The sequence below is a fragment of the Sciurus carolinensis genome, chromosome 14 (assembly GCF_902686445.1).
Source record: "Sciurus carolinensis chromosome 14, mSciCar1.2, whole genome shotgun sequence".
NCBI classification, from domain to species: domain Eukaryota; kingdom Metazoa; phylum Chordata; class Mammalia; order Rodentia; family Sciuridae; genus Sciurus; species Sciurus carolinensis.
Genome location: NC_062226.1, coordinates 73,427,651 through 73,436,015, shown reverse-complemented (window position 1 = coordinate 73,436,015; position 8,365 = coordinate 73,427,651). Strand labels below are relative to the sequence as shown.

At 42.6% G+C, this 8,365-nt stretch overlaps 1 pseudogene; it reads left to right on the top strand.

The window, feature by feature from the left end:
- Positions 1-6,707: 6,707 nt before the first annotated feature.
- LOC124964715 (RNA-binding protein Raly-like) lies at positions 6,708-8,061 on the top strand (annotated as a pseudogene).
- The last annotated feature ends 304 nt before the right edge of the window (positions 8,062-8,365 follow it).

Here is an 8,365-nt window from a genome sequence, read left to right as displayed (position 1 = left end):
TACCTGCATCCCTTTAGATTTTTTTTGTTATAAGTCAGTTCCTCCATTTAAGATCTATCTGTGAACTTGGATCTGAAACTGACCAAATTGCATTGTTATGTTGTATGCATGTATGAATATATAGCAACACATCCCACAATTATGAATAATTATAATGCAACGATGGCTGAGGGAAAACTAAATAAGTAGCCCAGTTCCCGTGGCCAGCCCACTTCTGGCTTTCTGGGTTTGCCTGGACTTCAGTCCAGCTCTGCTGCTTTCAGAGACTCAGTTTCAGGATTTGTCACATAGATGCTTCTCTTCCTCACAAGAGGGTCTGAGCCCTCTAAGACCCTGAAAGAGGAAGCAAAGTGCTTCTCAAACCTTCATTCCTACCGTTTCAAGAAGTTGTATGAAGGAGAGAGGAAAGAGAACCACAAGATTGGTGGAAGTCCCTGGCATCTCTGGAAGTCCTTCCCTAAAATTCCACTTTGAGGGCTAGGGATGTACTTCAGTGGCAGAGTGTGTGCCTAGCACATGTGAGGCGCTGGGTTTGATCCTTAGCACTGCATAAAATAAAAGGCATTCCAACCATCTACAACTACAAAAGATTTAAAAAAAAAATTTTTTTTTTTTCTCTTTGGTATTTTATCCCTTTATCTGAAGCCTTTGGTAGTTATTGAGATTCATCCCAGAAAAAAATGATGATTTGGAGTAAACAAGTTGTAATATTTTCATTTTCACGGGAAAAGAACCTACAACACTGAAGAATTATGAAGTGGAAGCCACTGAGGAAAGGAAATGATCCAGGTTAAAAAGGACTGAGACACTGAAACTTCACAAGTTGGCCCAGGATTAGGCTTGTCTTTAAAGAGGTGTAGGAAGACAGAGGTAGAAAAAGTGGAAGAGGGAAAAGAAAATAGGAAAGACGATAGTAAAAGGATTCAGACAAAACAAAACAAAAGGTAGAAACCTGAAAAAACAAGAAAAAATGCTCAAACTAGGACCACAGAGATGGACAATTTTATAGAAAATGTACATTAAAGTAAGTACTAATAAGAGGCAGAGGAGACAAGATAGTAAGGTACCAGTGATACCATACTAGTCCAAAGAGAATCATTTTGACCTTGGCCAATTGTAAAAAATGTTCAGCCAGAAGACTTATTGAATATGCCCTTCCATTGTTGTTTCTGGGCACAGCAGCTAATCCACCAGCTAATCCACCTGCTCAGCATGGCCACCCAGCAGGGCACAGGCTCCTAACTGGGGCAGGAGTTCCCTCCCTGAACTCATTACAGGGAAGGGGAGTTGAGTTCTGGTCCTTTTCAAAGCTAAAATTAAATTTTCTCTGCCTGCCTTTGTAAATTCCTTTTGAGTTACTCCTCCATCCCTCCATGCCTCATTTTTCTGAGAGAAAATAGTCCAATGAACAAAGAGTCCAATTATTTTCTATGTGTAGGAGAAAGAGACCACAGCAACTCTTAGAGAAATCATTTCAGAATTAATTCATGGTGTAAAACATTCTTTTTTCCCTCCCCCTGCCACTTCCAGAGGCCTTCATCTTGGGAACACTATTCCACTAATAATCCACCAAAAGAAAAATCAAACTTCACCCTAGATGAGATGTACATTCTCAAGTTACCTACCAGGTACACACTCAGGGCCCTGTCTGCCCAGCAAGAAATTGTAACTTAATACTTTAGGAATCAACACACTGGTCAGGAAATGCTCTGTCCAAGTTGTTCATCCAGTAATTGAGAAGTTTATCTTTCCACAGAAAAAGATGTCAAAGGGGGAAATTATAACCCATGTAAATATACGTTGTCTATCCTGACAAAAATAGAGAAGAAAATATTACTGTGTCCCAGAGGTTTACAATAAAGCTGGTTGAAAACACACAGGATTTTTTTTTTATTTTTTTAACACCACCAGGAGCTATTTACAAGATTTAATTATAAGCAGTAAATTTGGAAAATCATGTTACCCTGAAAACATTATTTATTTTTCTCCACGAGATTTGGAAAGTATTGATTTGGAAATATGCATTTATCTGTCCATTTAGTCTTTTGGAAAACATGCTCTGGTTCCCTTTATGACCCCAGCCTGTCCTCTTGGGTTTATATGGAAATTAATTTCTTTTGGCATTGCACCTGTTTCTTCATCTAAAGCATATATAAGGTTTACTACATCTCTCTGGAGCTTTGTAAATACTGGTACTGAGACTTTCTGAAACAGGATGAACGTTAACCCCACCTGGAGGAGGCTGGTCAGAAAGAATGATTGTGGATCTTTTTAGCAAGAAGTGAAGTTTTTCTCTGCAAGAGAGAACTTGTCATGCAAAAGCTCATTAGGGTGGACATTAAGGAAGAAATTTTTTTTTTTTTTACAAGTAAGCCTAACAAATGTTCTAACTGGCTACCAAAGATTATTTTATGAGATGCTTAAAAGAATTACCCATTTTGTGGCGGGGTAGTGGTACATACCTGTAATCCCAGTGGCTCTGGAGGCTGAGGCAGGAGGATCAAGAGTTCAAAGTCAGCCTCAGCAATTTAGTGAGGCTCTAAGCAACTCTGCAAGATCCTGTCTTGAAATCAAATATTTAGAAAAGGCTGGGGATGTGGCTCAGTAGTTAAGCACCCCTGGGTTCAATCCTGGTACTAAAAAAAAAAAAAATTATCCATGTTATATTATCATTTCTTTTAAGTTGTTTTAGCAGTAAAGGGTTTGTAACAATGAAAGTCCTTAACTACACTGGGGGGGAAAAGTCACACCCACAAATAACCTCTATTGTCGAGGTTTATGACAAGGTTCCATTAGAATGTAAGCTCAAACAGCAAATTCCTTGTTGCCTGCACTGTCCGCCTGGTCCTATCTTGTCCACCGCTGGGTTCCAGGAGCTCAGAAGTAACAACATACAAGGTTCCTAACCTTGAATGGCCCTTCTTCTCCTATTTAACTAACATCTTTGACTTTCCAAAGAAGGAACTGGGGTGAATTTTCTATCACTCAGTATGCAGTTACTTTGCTAGCAGAGAACAAGTAAAGATGTTAAGCCTCTCAGTGTGACAGCTTACTTTTCTCCACAGACAGACTTTTAGTTTAGTTGACTGTGGCCTGGACAATTGATTAAGAAACAATGTTCTGTGGGTTATATCAATTTCTGCAGGAGAGAATCAGTTATACTCACTTTTCTTAAAAAGTTATTGTGTCACAAAAAGTATCTGGAATAATAAGGTTGAAAAAGAAAAATTAATAAGTGAAAGGAAAGATAGACGCAACATACATGATAGAGTATTAATACCCCCAGAATTTAAAAAGGCAGGAGTTGTGGCCCATGCCTGTAATTCTAGCAGCTTGGGAGGCTGAGGCAGGAGGATTGCAAGTTCAAAGCCAGCCTCAGCAATTCAATGAGACCCTGTCTCCACATAAAATATAAAATGGAATGGGGATGTGGTTCAGTGGTTAATTGCTCCTAGGTTCAATCTCTGGCCCACACACACACACACACACACACACACACACACACAAAGTCTAATAAACAAATAAGAAGGGAAAAAGCACTACCATAGGAAAAATGAAGAGCTGTATGTTTTGAGGTGGGTGACTTAGCATTTGAATATTTGAATACCCATCTAATGTAGGTCAGTATTAGTCAAAAGTAAGATCCCATTTTCCACTGCAGGAGCAAGAGAAGCCAGAGAATCCTGCTCTTAGTCACTGGTTCCCGGAGTTCGTTTGTGTGACCTAGGCCCACTTAACTGGGTGCTCCCACATGGCACTCTTGAGTCTTGAGAAATGATACAAATACAAAGGGGCAACAGACAAGTTATTTACAGTTGTACCAAGAGGTCCAAGACAGCAGCAGTGCAGTATTCAGAGGACGCCGTATTCAGAGTGACTCCGTCTCACCTGTCCTGTCCTATTCTTCCCCATCTCCTGGCCTATGGTTAGACTGCATTCCCCACTGCTCAGCCTTCCTTCCCCAAACCTTGTTCTCCAACATTCTCCTTGATTCTGTAAGTTCCTCCATATCCTCCCAGCAAAACCTGTTTCTGTTGAGACTAGCTGGAGTTGGCTTTTGATGCTGTAACTGAACCCCGACTGACAGACGAAGTGAATTGATAGTTCCCAATGAAGCAACATATGTGGAAAATAAAGAGAAAGTTGTCCAACCTCACTGGTAATCGAAGAAGAGTAAATAAAAAGAATAACATATTCCACTTCATTACATTAGCAACCACTAAAAGACTGTTAGATTAGTGTTGCAAAGGTATAGGAAAACAAACAATCACAAAAGCCGTTAGTGGGAATATAAATTGATTTAACTCTTCCTGAAGGAGGATTGGAAATGTAGAACTGTATTTGAAATGCATATACTTTTTGATATAGTTTTCCAACTAGCAATTTATCTTTGTATTTTTTTTTTCTTTTTCTTTTTTGATGGTACTAAAGATGGAACACAGTGTCACTCTCCCACTGAGCTGCATTCCTACCAAGTTGTTTGTTTTTTCTGTACCAGGGGTGCTTAACCTTTGAGCCACTTCCTCAGCCCTTTTTATTTTTTATTTAGAGTCTTACTGAGTTGCTTAATGCCTTGCTTTTGCTGAGGCTGGCTTTGAACTGGTGATCCTCCTGCCTCAGCCTCCAGAGCCACTGGGATTACAGGCGTGCGCCACAGCACCTGGCTTTTCTTTTTCCCCCAACACTGAGGATTGTATCCAACACATCCTGCCCTTTTTATTTTTTATTTTGAGTTGCTAAGGTGAACTCACAGTCCTCCTCCTTTAGCCTCCCATGTCTCTGAGATTAGAGGTGTTTCATCTCAAAGAAATAATTAGTCAGCATGTTTATGTATTTTTTTTTAAATGGAAACAATCTAAACTACCATCAATAAAGAAATAGTTAAGTTATAGTAAATCTTTGTGACAGAATATTATTCAGCAATTTAAAAGGCCAGTATCTTTCTTTCTTTTTCACTTTTTATTTTGTTTTTATTAGTTCTTTTTAGTTATACATGACAGCAGAATCCATTTTGACATAATTATACAAGCATGGAATATATCTTGTTCTATTTCAGTCCCCAGTACTCTCCTTCCCCTTCACTCTCCCACTCCCTATTCCCTTCCCTCTATTGGTCTTTTTGCCATTTAAAGGCCAATGTATCTCTATTTACTACGAAATATCTCCACAGCATGCATGGAAGAGAAAAGAAGTGCAGAAGAATAAATTTTGTGTGGTTTCATGTAAAAAGTAGAGTAGGCAGGATTCTAAATTGTCCGCATGATCTCTGTCCTTTATGTTATACTTGTTATTATGTTACATTACATAGAAAAACAGATTTTACAGGCATATCCAGCTTATGGACCAGCTGAGTCTGAATGAATCAAAAGGGAGCTTCTCCAGGGAGCCTGACCTAATCACATGAATCCTTGACTAGCATAGACCACGGCAGAGAGAAAACCAGTGTACAAGGACTGGGTGTCCCCTTAACTGATTTGAAGAGGGAATGATAGAGGAGGCCACACAGAAAAGATCTAGCAGTGACCTTGAACAAGCTTATAGTGACTCCAGCCAAAGAGCATCAACAAGAAAACAAAGACCTCAGTCATAACCATAAGAAAATAAATAAACCTGAAAGAACTTGGAAGTGGATTTCAGCCAAGAGCCTCCAGATAGGAGCCAAGCTTTGGCAGACACCTTGATTTCAGGCTTTTCAGATTCTCAGTAAAGAACCCAGTTGAGTTGGTGTAGTGGTGCACGTCTGTGATCCCAGCCACTTGGGAGGCTGAGGCAGGAGGGTTATGGATCACAAATTGGAGGTCAGCCTGGGTAACTAAGCAAGGACCTGATTCAAAATTAAAAATAAAAAGGACTGGGGATATAACTCAGTTGTAAAGTGCCTCTGGGTTCAATTCCCAGTACCAAAGAAAATAGAAAAGAGAGAGAACCCAGTTGACCACCCAACTTTTGCAACAATAGAAATTGGGCTTCTACACAATGAAACTCGGGGGATGACACTTCTTTTTATACTACTCTGTATTGTTTGCTTTTTCTTCACAAATACAATTAGAAAAATATTTCATATTTGGAAAAAACTGAAACCGAGTAATCTACTTGGAAGCCATTTGAGTGTCTATGAATTTCTCCTGCAGCCTGTTACAGGAGAAAAATTTAACTTCTCCAGCATCTGAGACCAAGAAAGTGAGGCTTTAGGTCTGTTGTGGTTTTTGTTTGTGTTTAGTTTTGTCCACGCCTCATCATCAGGAAGAATTTCTTGTACTTTCTAGAAAAGAAAGTACTTAGAATCAAGAAACCTGGTTCAAGTGCAAGGGCAACACTTCTGACCTTGCTAACTTGTTTCTTTTGTTTGGACAATGGAGTTTTATTAGTACCTGACATCAGGCTGCTGCACATTAACCATAATGATGACTGTGGAAACACATAGCTCAGCGCCAAACGTTCAACAGTGTCTGACATCTATGGAGTCCTGCAATTTTCCAGGTACAGTTCTTAGGGCTTTCCATCCTTACTACTGAGAACATGATGCAGCCCGGGACATCACCAGGGAGTTTGGTAGACAGGGGGATTCTCAGGCCTTCCCCACACTTACTGAATCAGAATTGCATTTTAAGAGCGTTCATAGATGATATGAGTACATATCAAAGGGTTTTTTTGAAATGTATGCTGGGTGTCGTGGTTCACAACTGTGATCCCAGAGACTCAGAAGGCTGAGACAGGAGGATCACAAGTTTGAGGTCAGCCTCAGCAACTAAGCAAGGCCCTAAGCAACTTAGTGAGACCCCCTGTCTCAAAATAAAAATTAGAAATGGGCTGGGGAGGGGGCGCTGCCTTGGCTCCTCGCTCTCCCAGGCCTACATGATCTTCCGCACCTGTCTCATATCCCTCTTCCTAAGGCATCACCACGCTTTCGCCCGCCCCACCTTCAGCTCCACACTGGTGTGAGGACTGTTCCCAAAGGCAATTGCTGCTAACCCTGTAACCCAAAGGAGGAAATAGCTGGCTAAGCCCAGCCTCAGTACTGGTGGCCATCATGTCCTTGAAGATCCAGACAAGCAATGTAACCAACAAGAATGACCCTAAGTCCATCAACTCTCAGGTCTTCACTGGAAACCTCAACTCAACACAGCTGTGGTGAAGAAGTCTGATGTGGAGACTATCTTCTCCAAGTATGGCCATGTGGCCGGCTGTTCGGTGCACAAGGGCTATGCCTTTGTCTAGTATGCCAATGAGCGCCATGCCTGGGCAGCTGTGCTGGGAGAGAATGGGAGGGTGCTGGCTGGGCAGACCCTGGATATCAACATAGCTGGAGAACCTAAGCCCAACAGACCCAAAGGGCTAAAGAGAGCAGCATCTGCCACATACAGGTTTTTTGACTACCGTGGCCACCTGTCATCTGTGCCAGTACCCAGGGCATTCCCTGTGAAGCAACCCCGGTTCATAGTCCCTTTGGTCCGTCGTGTCAAAACTACCATACCCGTCAAGCTCTTTGCCTGCTCTACAGCCATCACCACTGGCTCAACCAAGATCAAGTTAAAGAGGAGTGAGCTGCAGACCATCAAGGCAGAGCTGACGCAGACCAAGTCCAACATCGATGCCCTTTTGGGCCACTTGGAGCAAATTGCTGAGGAGCAAAAGGCCAATCCAGATGGCAAGACGAAGAACGACAGTAGCAGAGCAGCGGAGGTGGTGGTGGCAGTAGCAGTGGCAATAGTGGCAGCAGCAGCCGGCCACCAGCCCCCCAAGAGGACGCAGTTTCTGAGGCAGGCACGCCCCAGGGAGAAACCCAGACTCGAGGTGATGGCGATGAGGAGGGCCTGCTGACACCTAGCGAGGAAGAACTGGAGCACAGCCAAGACACAGATGCGGAGGATGGGGCCTTGCAATAAGCAGCCTGACAGGAGCAGCGGCCACCAGCAGAAGGGCTTCAGTGTCCCAGACCTCAAGCTGGGCACCCACCCCTGGATGCCAGCCTGTAGTGGGTGCCAGAGGAAAGGTGGCAGCAGGCACTCCTCCCCCACCCCCACATCCCAGCCAGTGCCACATCCTCTGCAGGTGGAGTTCCCAGTCTTCCCGTTCCCCATGCACCTTCCCTAACTGCACTACCCAGGCTAGAGGGCAGGGCACAGGGGCTTCCCTACACTCTGCCTCCTCTCCCCAGGACAAGCCCAGGCTTGGAGTTTTTCTATAGTTTTGGAGGGGTGGGTGGTACAAGGAGGAGACCCTGACAATAAAGAGATTGGATCTAAACCTAAAAAAAAAAAAAAAAATGGGCTGGGGATGTGACTCAGTGGTTAATTGCTCCTGGGTTCAATCTCTGGTACCAAATAAAAAATAAAAATGTAAGTTTACTTGTCACCACATCCTC